Source organism: Mesoplodon mirus (assembly GCF_964341445.2).
Source record: "Mesoplodon mirus genome assembly, chromosome: 15".
Classification (NCBI taxonomy): Eukaryota; Metazoa; Chordata; class Mammalia; order Artiodactyla; family Ziphiidae; genus Mesoplodon; species Mesoplodon mirus.
In genome coordinates, this window is record NC_138991.1 from 25,029,679 (window position 1) to 25,045,660 (window position 15,982).

General features: G+C 43.4%; 1 protein-coding gene across 6 annotated transcripts in view; it reads right to left on the reverse strand.

Annotated features, from left to right (window-relative positions):
- The window catches only part of RALY (RALY heterogeneous nuclear ribonucleoprotein), a 79,888-nt gene that overhangs the window by 22,852 nt on the left and 41,054 nt on the right, over positions 1 to 15,982 (reverse strand). The window contains exon 1 of one of the 6 annotated variants that reach the window (XM_082644850.1): positions 11,873 to 11,941. The exons of the other annotated variants lie outside the window; for them this stretch is intronic. The gene's annotated coding sequence lies outside the window, so the exon portion shown is untranslated. Of the gene's footprint in view, positions 1 to 11,872; positions 11,942 to 15,982 lie in introns of those variants that run through there. 6 annotated transcript variants of the gene reach the window in all.

The window sequence follows — 15,982 nt, forward strand, 5'->3', positions numbered from 1 at the left end:
CGCAAGCCAAGGGCTCCCTCAGCTCCACTGGCAGTTTAGGAGTGCCACCACGACCCCCCCATAAAAATAAAATAGGTTTTTCCAACTGAGCATGATAAAAGTCTCCTTTGAGTAGTTGCTGACCTTCTCTGAAGTATTACAACTTTCTACATTAATAACATCTGCTTTAATGATGACAAGGATATTAACAGGATGATTATTTCAACAATTAATATAATAGCAAGTCATTCATGCCCTGCTAGTAGTGGTATGAGCTGTGGGCAATGGGATCTGATGTGCTGCCTAAGGTCCATCTGAGGAGGCAGTATTAAAATGATGTTTCTGTGTCATCTCCCCTCCCAGATTGTGAATTCCTGGATGGCAGGGACCACAATCTATTTAATATCGGCATTCCTCCTGCCTTTCAGGATAGACCCTGGGCCAGAGTGGCGCTCAGGGAGTACCTGCTGAAGTGAACTCCAGGAACCACTGTCCCCACCCCCTTCCTCATTCATGCTTTTTAAGAAACAAAGAAGCAGGCGGTACAGATAACAAAGCCAGGAGACTTGGGAGACAGAAAGCAGACATCTTTGCAGGAGCCCAATCCACCCCAGCCTTTAGGAAAGGCTATTTTGTAATATAAAAAATGATCATTATGATTCATTAATTGCTTATTTTGTGGTAGGTGCATTGCTAAGTATTTTACTTCTCATTCTTACAACAAATCTTTGAGGTTAAGAATTATATCAAGGTCACAATGGCCCTGAGACTCTTAGGACAACGACTCTGGAGTCAGACTACCTGGGTTCAAATCCCAGCTCTGCCATGCACCAGCTGTATGATGCTGGGTAAATGCCTTAACTCCTCTGTGCCTTAGTTTTCTCAGTTGTAAAATGAGAATAATATTACAGTACCTTCCCCATAAGGTTGTGAAAATTCGGTGAGATAACATATCAGCAAGTGAAGCATTCAGGAGCTTTCTAAATGAAATTATTATTACTACTGGTCCCATTTAATAGATGGCTCCAAATATCACACTCTTAACATTGCATAAGGTTAAGAGAGATTGCTTCATCAATAAAGCAGGACCAGAACCAATTTCTGATTTGGTGATGGAGGCTGGAGCCAGAAGGGTTTTCAGTGCACAAAGCCACTGATGTCATAACCTTGATGAAAACTCTTCAGGATAGCCTTTGTTTTCCATCCCCCAGGAACATAAGAGTCACTGCCTCCTCTGGACCCCGATATTCTCTACAGACCTCTGTCACAGCAACATTTGCTGCACCTCTGTGATTTACACATCTGTCTTTCTCCATTAGACTCTGAACTCCTAGAAGGCAGAGACTCTTTTATTAATCTTTGCAATCCCAGCCTCCGGCACTGCCCTGGCAACAAGTAGACGCAACAGGTGAAAGAATCCGAGGTGGGCACTGTTTCAGTAAATGGTTTCCCAGTGTTCCTGACATGGCAGCTCCTTAAAAGTGAACTGTATATTTGAAGTTCACGGGACGAACCCAAGTTCCTCATCCATCAGTAGGGCAGAAGGACAGGCAAAACAGTGATGAGAGAGACAACAAAGGAGGATCAGAGCGAGAAGCTGGGGACCAGTGGTGTCTTTGTTCAGTAGACTCCAAGGAACAGAGGCTCAAAAGAGAGGTTGAATCTTCAGCCCAGAAACTGCTGGATCTAAGCTTTCTATGGTGGGGAAGATGTACAAGGTCCTCACCAAGCACAGAGCAACAAAGGCGAGAAACTGCCATCCTCGTTGGAAATCAACACAGCAAGGGAGACCCAGTCTACTCTCTCTGAATTATCTAGTGACCCTGAGATGTGCCCAACCACTGGGCCCTACCATGCTGGCTTAAAGGAAAGAACACTGGGCAAAGAGTTCGAAGACTGGAGTTCAGTCCTGGAAATGTACCAATTTTTCAATTAATAAATACTTGAGGATCTACTATACGTCACGATTGCACTAGGCACCTGTAATACAACAATGAACATATCGCTAATCTGCTGTCAGCCCCTGGAAAAGTCACTACCCTTTCTCTGAGCCTCAGTGTCCTCATAACGACACGTGGAAGATAACCTCTATGTCATAGGATTGTTTTGTGTATCAGATGTGTTTTGCAAAGTTTACGGTACAACTTTGCAAAGGTAAAGGTTGTATTTTTTACTAGAGCTAAACTATAAGGCTTAATAAAAGCAAGGACAGCCCCCACCAAATAAATGCCAAGGACAACTCCCTCTGCCAGGTCTGGATAGAAACCAACGGCACATTCCTAACCACTGAATTCCATGTAAGATGGTGATGGAAGAGCAGAAATCTGACACGTTCTCTTCAAATTCCTCTCAGGATCTTTCCCACAGTTACTGGCATCAGTGTTCATCACTGGGAACTGCACTATGGGCCTCTTGGATGAGCCCCCTGGATGCAACTGAAACTTCTTAAAACAAGAACAGACTTAAAACTTTGTGGGTTAGAGGCACCTTTCCAGACACTGAGCTAAAATTATCTGACCCCTGGTCTTTCAACTGTTTGGAAACATTTGGTGGCTATTAAGCCCGTTGTTTCCTCATTTTCCTGCTTACTGGCATAAACACAACAAAACAGAAAGCTTGATGCTCTAACAATGCTCTCTGATTAGTGGTTTGCAGAATCCCCTGTAATTTTATGATTTGCCGGCTAGAAGAGTAAGAACAATGGAGTGCAAATAGTGGTGTGGCCCAAGGGGGAGTCAGGCACCCTGAACTTTAGACTTTGTTCTACTGTGGACTGGCTCTGTAAACTTGATTACAGACCTTAATTGCCTCGTCCAAAAAATGAAGGAACTGCACCATATCAGTGTTGCATGAACTCTTCCATGAAAAACCAGTGTTCCTCAAGATGTTAATGAGAGTTTCTCAGAAAAGGGGCTCCAAGATCAAATAAAAACAGCAAACTTGGCATACTCCATCCCTTCCTCCCCACCCTCCCCAGTCACATGCACACTAAGGCTCTAAGAAGTCAACAATAAAGAAATGTACTTTGCATTATTCAGTCTGACTTTTTCTAGATTATTAACATCTCTTCTGGGGAAGACACATAGATCTCTCGGGTGCCTGGTCAGCTCTAACCCGCTGTGATTTGTATCAGAAGTACTTAATCAGTGCCTGGAGCACCCCTGTTTCCCACTAACCCAGTTCTCTTAACCCAGTGAGGCACTTAAATGATACTCTGGCTTACAGAAATTCATTACATGTAGTTCACTTTACTGTAGTGAGAGTACTAATATTCTTTATGACATCTTTACTGGAGTATAATTGTTCTACAATGGTGTATTAGTTTCTGCTTTATAACAAAGTGAATCAGCCATACATATACATATATCCCTATATCTCCTCCCTCTTGCGTCTCCCTCCTACCTGCCCTATCCCACCCCTCTAGGTGGTCACAAAACACCGAGCTGATCTCCCTGTGCTATGTGGCTGCTTCCCACTAGCTATCTATTTTACATTTGGTAGTGTATATATGTTCATGCCACTCTCTCACTTTGTCCCAGCTTACCCTTCCCCTTCCCCGTGTCCTCATGTCCATTCTCTACATCTGTGTCTTTATTCCTGTCCTGCCCCTAGCCTCTTCAAAACCATTTTTTTTAGATTCCATATATATGTTAGCATACGGTATTTGTTTTTCTCTTTCTGACTTACTTCAGTCTGTATGACTGATTCTAGGTCCATCCACCTCACTACATATAACTCAATTTCGTTTCTTTTTATGGCTGTGTAATATTCCATCGTATATATATGCCACATCGTCTTTATCCATTCATCTGTCGATGGACACTTAGGTTGCGTCCATGTCTTGGCTATTGTAAATAGAGCTGCAACGAACGTTGTGGTACATGACTCTGAATTATGGTTTTCTCAGGGTATATGCCCAGTAGTAGGATTGCTGGGTCATATGGTAGCTCTATTTTTAGTTTTTTTAGTTTTTTTTTTTTAATTTTATGTATTTTGTGCTGTGCTGGGTTTTCGTTGTTGCACATGGACTTTCCTCTAGTAGCGGTGAGCGGGGGGCTACTCTTCATTGTGGCGCGTGGGCTTTTCATTGCGGTGGCTTCTCTTGTTGCGGAGCACGGGCTCTAGGCGCACGGGCTTCAGTAGTTGCCGCACAAGGGCTCAGTAGTTGTGGCACACGGGCTTAGTTGCTCCATGGCATGTAGGAGCTTCCCAGACCAGGGATCGAACCCGTGTCCCCTGCATTGGCAGGCGGATTCTTAACCACTGCACCACCAGGGAAGTCCCTATTTTTAGTTTTTTAAGGAACCTCCATACTGTTCTCCATAGTGGCTGTATCAATTTACATTTCCACCAACAGTGCAAGAGGGTTCCCTTTTCTCCACACCCTCTCCAGCATTTATTGTTTGTAGATTTTTTGATGATGGCCATTCTGACCGGTGTGAGGTGATACCTCATTGTAGTTTTGATTTGCATTTCTCTAATGATTAGTGCTGTTGAGCATTCTTTCATGTGTTTGTTGGCAGTCTGTATGTCTTCTTTGGAGAAATGTCTATTTAGGCCTTCTGCCCATTTTTGGATTGGGTTGCTTGTTTTTTTGATATTGAGCTGCATGAGCTGCTTGTAAATTTTGGTGGTTAATCCTTCATCAGTTGCTTCGTTTGCAAATATTTTCTCCCATTCTGAGGGTGAGAGTACTAATTCTTAAAGACTCAGAATACAAGACACTTAAAACACTAAGATGGGAAACCTGCTGTTACTAAGCTCCTAATACTTGTTCCATACTGTGCTCACATTTGTCCATACATTATATTATTTAATGCTTAGACAACCGTAAGAGATAGTTATCCTTTATTACAGAGAAGAAAACTGAGGCTTGAAGAGGCTAAGTAACTTGCCCAAGGTCTTTCAGCTAGAATATGATGAGCACCAGATTTCAAACCTAGGACTACCTGTCTCCCAATTCTTAGTTCTGTTTGGGGCTCTGCCACCATAATTACCAGAAGATCGATCACTAACCTTCTTCCCTAACCTTCCCTGGTCTCAACTGTCAAGTGGGAATAGTAATCCTTGCACTGCTGCCCTCAAAGAGTTGCCTTAAGACTCAAAAGCAATAATAGATATGAAAGGGCTCTGTAATATATAAAGATATGAATATAAGGGGTACTTGAAATATTGTGAACAAATGTTGATATTTCCTTTCATGATTTTTAAAGGTATCTGAGGTTCTTGTAGGCTTCCCATGAAGTCAACTGTCCTTAACCCAGTCACCCCACCTCTCCGCCCCGCTCCAAAATAGTGTTCCTTAGAATTTTCCAGTTAGGATTTTGGATAAACAGAAAACACGTCAACTTCTCAGTATTGAGTACTCTTTAGGCTAACTGTCAGAGTCACACTAAGCAGCCAATCTGCTTAAGGAGTCAGAAGTAAAAACAGCAGTGAGGGTGGGAGTGTTGGGAGGCCTGTAGATATAGGAGACTCCTTAAATAGTGGAACATGCCTGGGAAATAGGTCCAAAGGGTCATTTGGGACAGCAGATCACAGAAGCCTTTGTATAAAATCTATCCAGAAGATCAACAAGTATGTTATGTATGGGAGTAGGAGGGGGCAGGGTTGGCCAGCTTCAATTTGTTCTGGGATGGACAACACCTTGGCAGGGCCCTGACCATAGAAACAGTAGTAGATGAGTAGGGCTCTCAACTCATTCTCTAGTCCAGCCTGGGATCACACTCTCATGATCCACACTGCTGTGGCCATCTGCTCCCTTCAGCTTCTGACAGAGTAAGGCCAAAAACAATAGCAAAGCATTCTTGGAACCAGGCCCTGGTCAGGGACAGATAAATAAATAGCAAAGTCCCTGCTCATAGAGAGGAAGGCACTGCACCAACATAGTTTGAGCCTAACCAGAGGTCCTCTTGTAAAACAAAGCCTCTGGCTCATGGGGTATAGTCAGGAATTGTGTGAACTGAATGAATCAAAGGAGCATTCTTCTATGACTTAAGAGCACCTGTGGTGTCAGGAGCCCTGGATTCCAGTCCTCATTCTGGCATGAATAATTCAGTGAATCTGGGCAAATTACCTAACTTCTGTGGACCTCAGTTTACCAACATGTAAAGCAGGCTCTGGCTACCCCACAAGTTGCTATTTGTAGCCAGTGACATAATAGTTGAGACATCTACTCTGTAAATGGCATGAGATGAAATAGTGGGAGCTGACAGAGCATTGGGACACATGGTCTTAAAAGTTCAGAGCCCAGTCTGGGGAAGACTTGAAATAAGCTCCTTTTCTTTCTCCCCAGGCAATTTAAGTCTGCTTTTCTCACACTGAAGTCATTCTTTGCATTTCTATTGAAGGGAGAGGGAAATGTGCCACTCAAGTATGGAACAGAAAGGCTGCCATCTTTCTACTTTTCAAAGTTTGTTCAGATTCACTGTACTGCAAAAGAGAGCAAAAGATTTGGATTTCTAATCCTAGCTTTTGTTAATCAAAAGCTGTAAAACCATAAACAAGCCTCAACCTCTTTCAGCCTTAGTTTCCTCATCTGTAAATTGGTGGAAGATTTCCTAAGTCATAAGATTGTAGTTAAGATTCAATTAATTAATGACGAAAGAGTGTTTTGTAACCCACAAAATGCCACACAAACATCAGTCATTACAGAGCTGTCTTCCCATCAGCTCATGAGCTACACAGGACAGTGGTTATCACTAAATTGACAGGTGAGATAATCAAAGCCCGGAGAAAATACTGATGGTAACACACAGCTCAACTCTGACTTCCTCCAACAAAGGTAATTATTCCTTTTGTTATAGGAGTTATTTATTAGTTTGTTAGCCTCATTAAACTAAAAGATCTCTGGGGGGACAAAGCTACATATATTTTATGCATTTTTGTACCTCAGTGCCCAGCACTGGCACACCAGAAAGATGCTAAAGAAATAATGGCAGTAGAAACACATCTAGAACACCCAGGACTCCTAATTCCAGGTATAGAGTTCTTATAACAGAAGTGGCCCAATCCTCATAGACTGACCCATCATAACTTATCTCTTCCTCAATTCCTCCACCCTAGCAAGACTTTCCATTACTAGAGAGAGTCTCTAAGCCTTTGTAAGTGCTGACCCCTTAGCCTTGAACACTCCTCATATGCTTCTTTGCTGAGCTAATTCCTATTCACCCCTCAGACTTGGAGGCCTTTCTAATCTCCCCTAATACTGGGTCCGGTATTCCCTCTCCACTGCTCCCCCCATGTCTGTTTTTTCATAGAATCCTAGCACACAGCATGTGTCAAAAGTATCTGTTGATGGCTGAATGACTGAAATAGTGGATCTAGAAATCCAAAGGAGATTCTTGGCCTGGAAGTCAGGAGGGCTGACTGTGTCTAATTCTAGCTCCACCACTGCTGTGCTCAGTGATCTCGGGCAAGCCCCAGTTCTTCCTGGACCATCCATAAATGAGCTATCACCTATGAATGAACTCAAAAGCACCGACAATATACGAGACTTAGACTCATGCTAAGTCCTAAGGGTGAGGAACTTCTGAGGCCAGCTGTGTGCTCCAGAGTATGGGAGGCCCAATATCCTCACCCCACGAGCAGCACCAGGTACACTCAACTATGCTGTCAGCAGCCTCCCAGCCTGTTGGTTTACTTAATTTCTCCTGATGAAGTGCCAAGGATAAATCGTAGGTGAGCAGCAGAACACTTTAATGAGACCAGAGCCTAATGAATCTTTTCTTTCCCGTGTCAATTAGAATTTCAAAGCTAGGATCCCCAAGGACCAATTTATTGGGAACAGAGAGAAGCCTTTTGTTCATGAGCTGCTGCCTGAGCTACTTTCCCTGGTCCTGTATGTCTGCTATGTAACAATCTTGCTTACTCACAAAGATGCCACCTGGTGAGACAGACAATACTTCTGGGGTCTGAACTTGAGGAAGGAGAGGAGGGGTCTAGGGTGTTTCTGGAGGTGAGTGGGGAGGTGGTCAGAGAATCAGAGCAGCCCTGACTTGAATGCCACCTCCCGAGGATACTGGTCTTCAAAGAGCTAATAGCGGCAGATCAACTTGCCATTCACCCAACTAAGTATCAGGTATTTGCCTAAGGTATTTTGAATCCTCCCAACAACCCCCAAAGTAGGTATCAAGAGCACTATTTTTTTTTTCGGCCACACGGCGAGGCTTGCAGGATGGGCTCTCAGTTCCCCGGCCAGGGACTGAACCCAGGCTGCAGCAGTGAAAGCCTGGAATCCTAACCACTAGGCCACCAGGGAACTCCCTCAACAGCACTATTTTACAGACAGAGAAACTGTGGCTCTGAGAGATAAAGTAAGAATTTTAAGGAACTAAGGAACTAGCTGAGGAACTAGCTGAAGAACACAACCAGTAGTTGGTAGACAGGGATTTGAACTCACAATCTGAACTTGCAATTCCAGAGACTGGGCTCCTTCTATGAAACCACAGCATCCTTGCCCCAGGGCTGACAGGGCCAGCGGCTGATGTCCTGAATGGCAGAGATGGCCTGTGGGCAGCCGTGGCCACGTTGGACACTTGCCACCGACACGCTGTCTTTCACCCAGGCACAAGCAAGAGTGCCTGTGTATTGCTGGTCCTTCCATTCAATGATGTTGGCAATCTCACCCCGAGAACATAATCCAAGTAGAGTCACCACTGACATTACCCCCAGACTCCTACCCCAGAAATCCTTTGATTTATGACGAGTTGCCAATCCTTGATCTAATAGCTCCCAGGTACCTAGTTCTCTTGCCTCCCATACTGTCCTCTCGAAGTCACACAGGGCCAGCCCAGCTGCCACTGCAATGTCATCAACAGAAGCAAATTCCAAGGTGAGAAGGTAAGCAAGTCAGGTTTCCAAATGGTTATGAAATGGAATTTTAGGACTCTGGTGGGAAAAACACTGAAGAGTGAGGTCAAGAGGTTTGTCCAAATTTACAGAACTAGAAAATAGCAAGAACCGGAACACAGGCATATATTGAATCCTAACCTGGTATTTATCTACCAAGAGCAGGAATAATAAATACAGAAAAAATGAGATCAGTGGTTTAAATTTTTTTTAACTTTTAATGTTGAGATAATTATAGATTCACATGCAGTAATAAATACTTTTTTAGGGGGGAGGGGGGTGCTGTGCCTCATGGCTTGCGGGATCTTAGTTCCCCAACCAGTGATTGAACCCAGGTCCTCGGCAGTGAAAGCTCTGAGTCCTAACTGCTGGATCGCCAAGGAATTTCCCAATAAATACTTTTTAAAAGCACTTAGCACAGTGTCTGGCACATAGAAACCCACCCAAGAAGAGCTGGCTATTAGATAATTAGGAAAAAGGGAGAGGGCATTCAGGATAGGCTTTTGAGGAAGAATTACTAAGTTTCTCTTTACAGAATTCTGAGGTATACCCATATAACACTTTAAATAATCTTTCCAATGATCCCATCAAGCAGGTATTAACATCCCCATTTTACAGATGAGAAAACTGCTCTCAGAAGTCAACGAACTTATCCAAGATTACTTTGTCCCAGTACATGCCAAAGCTGGGATTCAAATCCAGATATATCCAATTCCAAACGCTATGTATGCTCTTTCTACATTTGCTTCTCTCAAGATAATACGGGCTGGCTTAAAAGACAAGCCTGGATGTAGACTGGAGGTTAAGAGCAGGCTGCCGGTTAAGTAGGGGGGATAGCATGAACTAGGATGCGAAATTTAGCAACATACTGTCTTTGCAAAAGAGTGGTAGTTCGAAGACATTGGCCAGAATAAAACAGCAAACTCACATGACAAAGACAAAATAAAAAGCTAAGGGGCAGATGGCAGAGGGTCACTGAATGCTAGCTGCTCTTGCCAACTATGTGGATCACAACTTGACTCCCCTTTGCTGGACACTAAAGAAAGAGAGGTAGCATGCCAAAACTGAAGAGCCATAGGAAATCAAGTTCTACCACTAACTAGTTAAGTGGCCTTGGGCAAGTCACTCGTCCTTTCTGGGTTTCTAATACCAAAGGATCAAACTAAAAGATGTCCAGGGACCTCTCTAACTTTGACCTTCCAGGAATCACTCTATTACCAGGTCATGTGTACAAATGTGAGTCTGAGAAATGCTAATGCTGTGATTAAGCAAAGAAGCCTGAAATAAAAAGAGTAATGGTATGACAGGAACCTTGGGTACAGGGATAGAGAAAGAGAGCTAAGTGAGAGAGAGGAGAAATAAAGGAATTAAATGGGATCCAGGTTAATCTTGGATAAAAGCCAGAAGACAGCAGGCAGGCAAGGAAAGGGAGGCTGAACCAGGAGAGTTACCAATCCTGGCCTTCCTACTAACTTGCTATGTGGCCCTGGATATTAGCCTCATTTTTCCATTGGCCAAATGCAGGGTCCTATATGTTCTGGCCTCAGCTGTCCCCTCTCCAACCTTATCCCTGCTTCTTTCTCTTTGGTGCTGTTCCAACCACACTGTCTGCCTCCTAGTTTCTCTACAAACATGCTCTTTTCTTGGGGCCTAGCCTGCATATCTTTCACACATATGAAATAATCTAATAATTAATGATTTACTCATTTTCTGTCTCCCCCACTGAAACAAGTCCCATGAAGGCAGTCTTTGTTTTGTTAACTACCGTATCTCAGCTACAAGAATAGTATCAAGCATTTGTTGAATGGACCCCTAAGGTCCCTTCCAATTCTGGCATGCTATGATTAACTTATGGGCTTATGGAACTGGTGAAAATCTCAGAAGTTCAAAGTTCAAGCCTGGGTGAACTTAGGTTAAACCTGTCCTTTTGGCTCCAATTTTTGACATTTGCTTTGCCTCAGAGGGTCTTCAAAAATCATCTCCAAATTTAACAATCACATCCTAACACACAACTACACACATGCACAAATAGACAAATATATACCACTTAATTCAAGAATTATTATCGTATGCTAGATGTGAAACACAGTATTGCCTTAACCTGGAAAATGAGGCCTTATGCAGTTCAGCCCCAACTTACTTTGATAACTTTAACCCTAACCACACTCCATTCCTGAAATCCTATGCTCTGGCTACAATGGACTGTTTAACTCTTCTCTGAGACACACATGTGAGCTTCTGTGCCTTTGCCCTCATTGGTCTCTTTGCTTGGAAGCTACAGACTCCCCTTCTCAACTGCCAAACACTTCATCTTTCACGACTGTCAAATGTCTCATCTTTGAAGTCCAACTCAAATATCACCTCTTTTGTGAAGCCTTCCTTGATCTCTCAGGCAGTTAGTGTCCACCCCTCCTCCAAGTTCCCAAAGCACTCCACATGCTTCCATTATAGTGATCATCACTGCCACCTACTTACTTTATCTACCTCTTCTCCTTGATCAATTATGGGCTCCAAAGGCCTTGACCATGTGTTTGCCTTCTCCTTATTCCTAAGGACCTACCTCTGTGCCTGGCACAAATGTTTATCATAGTGGATGTTAACATGGCACCACAACTAATAACACTTCTTAACCTTCACTGGCACACTCGATCAGATAGTTCTTCCAACCAAAAGTTGGTTTCCTTCATACTTCTACCCACTAATATGAACTCCTATGGGACTGGAGAAGAAACTGGAAAGAAAGAGGAGAAATGGTATTTGCAGAGCCTTGAATGTCATGCTAAGGACACTGGATTTTATTCTAGAGGTTTTATGAGCAAGAAAGTGATAGGAATAAGATCTGTATCTTAAAACCTATGGAGAGAAAAAGGGGGTTATATTTCAGGGTCAAAGACTGGAGATGGGGAGACAGGTTAGTTGACAATGGAAAAGTCTCAGTGAAAACGGATTAAGATCTGGCCTTGGATGGTAGCATTGGGGATAAGACGATGGGCAAAACATTTCAGAGACAAAACCACATAATGAAAGCAGTTGCCTACTTTACCTGAGTGAAACTCTGCTCAAAACAAACTTCCTCCAGGTGGAACTTTGTGACCTCTTTGCATCCAAGATGGCCCTGAGGGTAACCAGAGCAGAGAAAAAGCCTCCATGACTAGGTGAAGGGGAAGAAGCAAGCCTAGGATTAGCAAAGGCCAAGCTCCAAGCCAGAGAGTAGGGCTGTAGGAGACAGCTCAAGGTCCTGCTAATAGCTGCTACCTGCAGAAGTTTCTGCAAAGAAGTCGGGTCTGTGCCCTGAGCAGAAAGATGCCCTCCTGACTTGGAGAGCTCTAGCCAGCTTTAATACCAGAGACTCTGATGATTTTCAGTGGTGCTTTGTTAAGGAAAATTATCCAAAAACTGGAAGTAAAGGAAAAAGATAACTGTGTGAACTTTTAAAGTCATGTTAGGACATTTTTTTTAGTATATATCTGAGAGTCATCTGATACTCTTGGAGAATGGAATTTTGTTTGACTTACTGTTCACAAACAGTTAGGGCCCAAATATTTTAAAACTCTGCAAAGTTAGAGGTTAACATATAGCAAACTGAGAAGTAGAAAAGATAACATGAAATGTTACATTTTCATTAGGACATTAATCAATTTTGGATCTAATTTAGCAATCTCATTTCAGCAACCCTTTTTCCACTAAGAACATAAATCCAGTTTCTCAGCTATTCTCTTTCTGCTAGTTCCCACACTGAGTTAAACAAAACTTGACACATGCTCACCACATGGATGAGAATTATGCCCTGACATAGTACACACATCCATAGGCCTGCCTACCTACCTCACATGAACCAGATGCCAGGAGGCAAAAGAAGCCTGACATCCAGGCACAGGATTTTAGTGAAGTGAAACAGGTGGTCACTTATGAAATGACATAAAGCTCAGTGTAGCAGAAAGGGCACAAAGCTGACAGTCAGACCTGCCACTAATTCATTGTGTGACCTTGGGCCTATTACTCACTGCCCCTTGCTGGGCCTCAATTTCACAATTATAAAACGGGTAAGTTGATCTAGGTCAGTGTTGTTTTATAAACTGTGTTCCTGGCAACTCTGCAGGTTTAAGGCAGATGCCTCAGAGCCTGTCTTTGATGAGGGTAAGGGGGAGGCTGGACTGGTGGATTCTGGGCCCACCACTGCCACTTCTAACAGAGCAGCTCTGTTTGAGATGTTGAATTATATGTTTAAATAAAGGGCTCCTCCATAAACTTGATAACCGTTAGTTAAGATCTCTTCCCACTCTGACATCCTAAAATTCCATCATTTTATGGCAAATGATCCTGGGGACAATACAGAGCCAAAAATACCTCCTCTGACCCTATACTTAAAAACATATCATTAGAAGAGGGTCTCATTAAGAAGGCCCTAGCAGTTGAGTAGGAAGGGGTGAAGAAGGGGACAAGTGGGCAGAGGAGGGCTCAGAAAAGGGCAGAGATTAAAGGCCTGCCCCTTTTGCAAATGAAGATTGAGTGGAACCCAAGGCCAGGGACAGAACCCTTTCAGGGAGGGCTTAGATTCACTGGCCTTATCAAGACTAAGGAGTTGAACTCTAGCCCCTGACTCTGCCACATAAAGGCAGATGCCTTCAGTTTCCTTAGACTAAAATCTCTACAAGTAAGGTGCTTTGTAAACTGAAAAATGATTACAGATTTGAAGACCTATTAGAGCAATCTTACTCTTAAATCTTTTATATTATTCTCCTCTCCTGCCAGGTCCCTGAAGGAGGCTCATCACACTTGAGTGTATAGACCCTCTCTCTTCTTCCTTCCTTACATTTCAGAGTTGGGCATACAAGGGGCTTATTGCTTGGAATAGTCCCCTCATTCAACTTTGAAAATGACAAGTACACTTCTTACTAGGGAGTCCATGTTCCATGTTGAAGATGGAAACCTGGCCTCTCGCTTAGTGATTGGACCTCTGGGCCACACACGTGGATCCTAGAGAAGTTGGTTTGAGGCAGGGCAGAGCAGAAGAAACTCATGGGAAAATGCACTGAAGGCATGGAGATATTCCCATTATACTAAAGCCACTGCATACCCCTTCCTGGGCACTCTTGAACACTCTACCCTCCTGGAAGGGCAGAGGCCAGAGGCAGTATGACACTCAGGAAAGAGCTTATTATACACTAAATGCATGGGGTCTATGGAAGGAGGAGGACCTGAGTTCAAAACCCAGCTCTTTCACAGACTAAGTATATGAACTCTGGCAAATTCATTTACTTCACTGAGCCTCAGCTTTTCCCTCTGGAGCTATTAATAACTTAATGAGTTATAAAGATTAACGAAGATAATTTTAACTTAAAACACCTATGACAATACCTGGCACATAGTAGGCACTTGATAAATGTGACTTCCATCAACAGGGAAAGGGCAAATAGCGAAAGATGACTGAACGTGATTCACATGACAGGTAGGGAGGACTAGGGGACGAACCCCAGCGAGTAGATCAGAGCCATGAGAGGCTCAGAATGGGAATGGGCTGATTTGGAGAGTCTGTTGTGCTATTCTAAGAGCATCTGGATCCTGTACCAGCCAAAGCAAATCAAACAGGAGTGCTTATGAAGAGCTTGTTTCTAAAACAAGTACGGGCTGTGTTATTGACACACGCCACAGGGGAATTGAGAAGACTGTTGGCAGAGATGTTAAGAAAGCTGACAAGCTTTCAGTTCCAATCTTTGCTACTACCTACGTATGGGTACAGCTGACCTTGGCTCCAGAGGAGAAAACCCTGGACTGAGACACAAGAGACCTAGGTGCTGGTCTGAGAGTGACTCTGAGCAGGCGACATCATCTCTCAGGTCTCAGTTTTTTCTTTCTCCTCCAAATAATAACAATTCTTTACATGCCTACTCTATTATCACTATCCTCATTTTCTATGGCTCAGAGAAATTAAGCTAATACAGGCAGGCATCTGAATTCCAGGTCTGCTGTTAAAGCCAGTAGTCTTTCCACTCTATTGCATCATCTCTCAGTGTTAACTGACGGGGTGAAACCAGGTGGACCAAGGCATTTGAGGACTTGAAAATTTTATGATTCTTAGCAGCCTGAAATTGTGGTTTCAAGAGCATTCTAAATATATACTGTAATGCTAACCTGCTAGTTAAGAAGCCTTCTCCTATAAATGAAATCCTCAACACCAAGGGCAAAAGCTGAGTACAAGCCAACTTGAGAGCTAGAGGAGAGCGGACAATGAAATTTTAGGAAGCCCTGAAGAGGCCGTTGGAGAATACATTGCCTAATTCATTTTACAGATGGGGATATGGAGGCTGCAAAAAAGAGAAACAGCTTGACTGGGAACACCCAGAACGTGGGTGACAGAGCACAAACTGGGTTCTACGCCTCATGGACTCTCTCATACTCGTTATCTACCCAGTCTCCAACATTCCAGGCCATTCTGATTTTCTCACTGATATTTTTTTTCCAAATGCTGAGTGACAGGCAGGTCACTGCCCCTGCAGCCGACTCCCAAACACTTCTCGTTTGTAGGTAATGGCTCTTCCTTTCTGTCTCTGCTGCAGCGTTAAGCAGGACTGAATCTGAGTCTTCTCTTTTGGCCCCCTCCTCTTTTTTTCCTTTGAATGACAGACAAAGTGCCTTTGGAGGCACAGAACTGGAAGAGACATACCAGCAATTACAGATCAACTTTCTACTTCATTCCCTCTTTTTGGAGCTGAGGAAACTGAGGGCCAGAGATATTAAATGCTTTCCCAAAGTTGAGTTAGTAGAACAGGCTTAAGAGCCTGGGTCACAATACTCACCTTCTACTACAGTCTGACACTGAACACAGGGTATCAGAATTTATTTCAACCACTAGTGGCTGAACACCAATCCAGGCCAGGCATTTTTTTCATCATCTCCTATTAGCATCGCAATAACTGTATAGGCATTATTGTCCCATTTTGCAGAGGAGGAAACTACAGCTCGGAGAGGTTAGTCACAAAGGAAATGAATGTCACAGCAAGGATTCAAATCTTTGGCTTTAAAGCTTCCTCTCTTTCCCCAGCAGCATACAGCCTGAGATTTTTAAGAATATACACAATGGTGGGAAAGATGGAGTTAATTAATCTTCCTAAAGACCAGTTATCCATAATCCTCCTAAAGACCAGTTATCCTG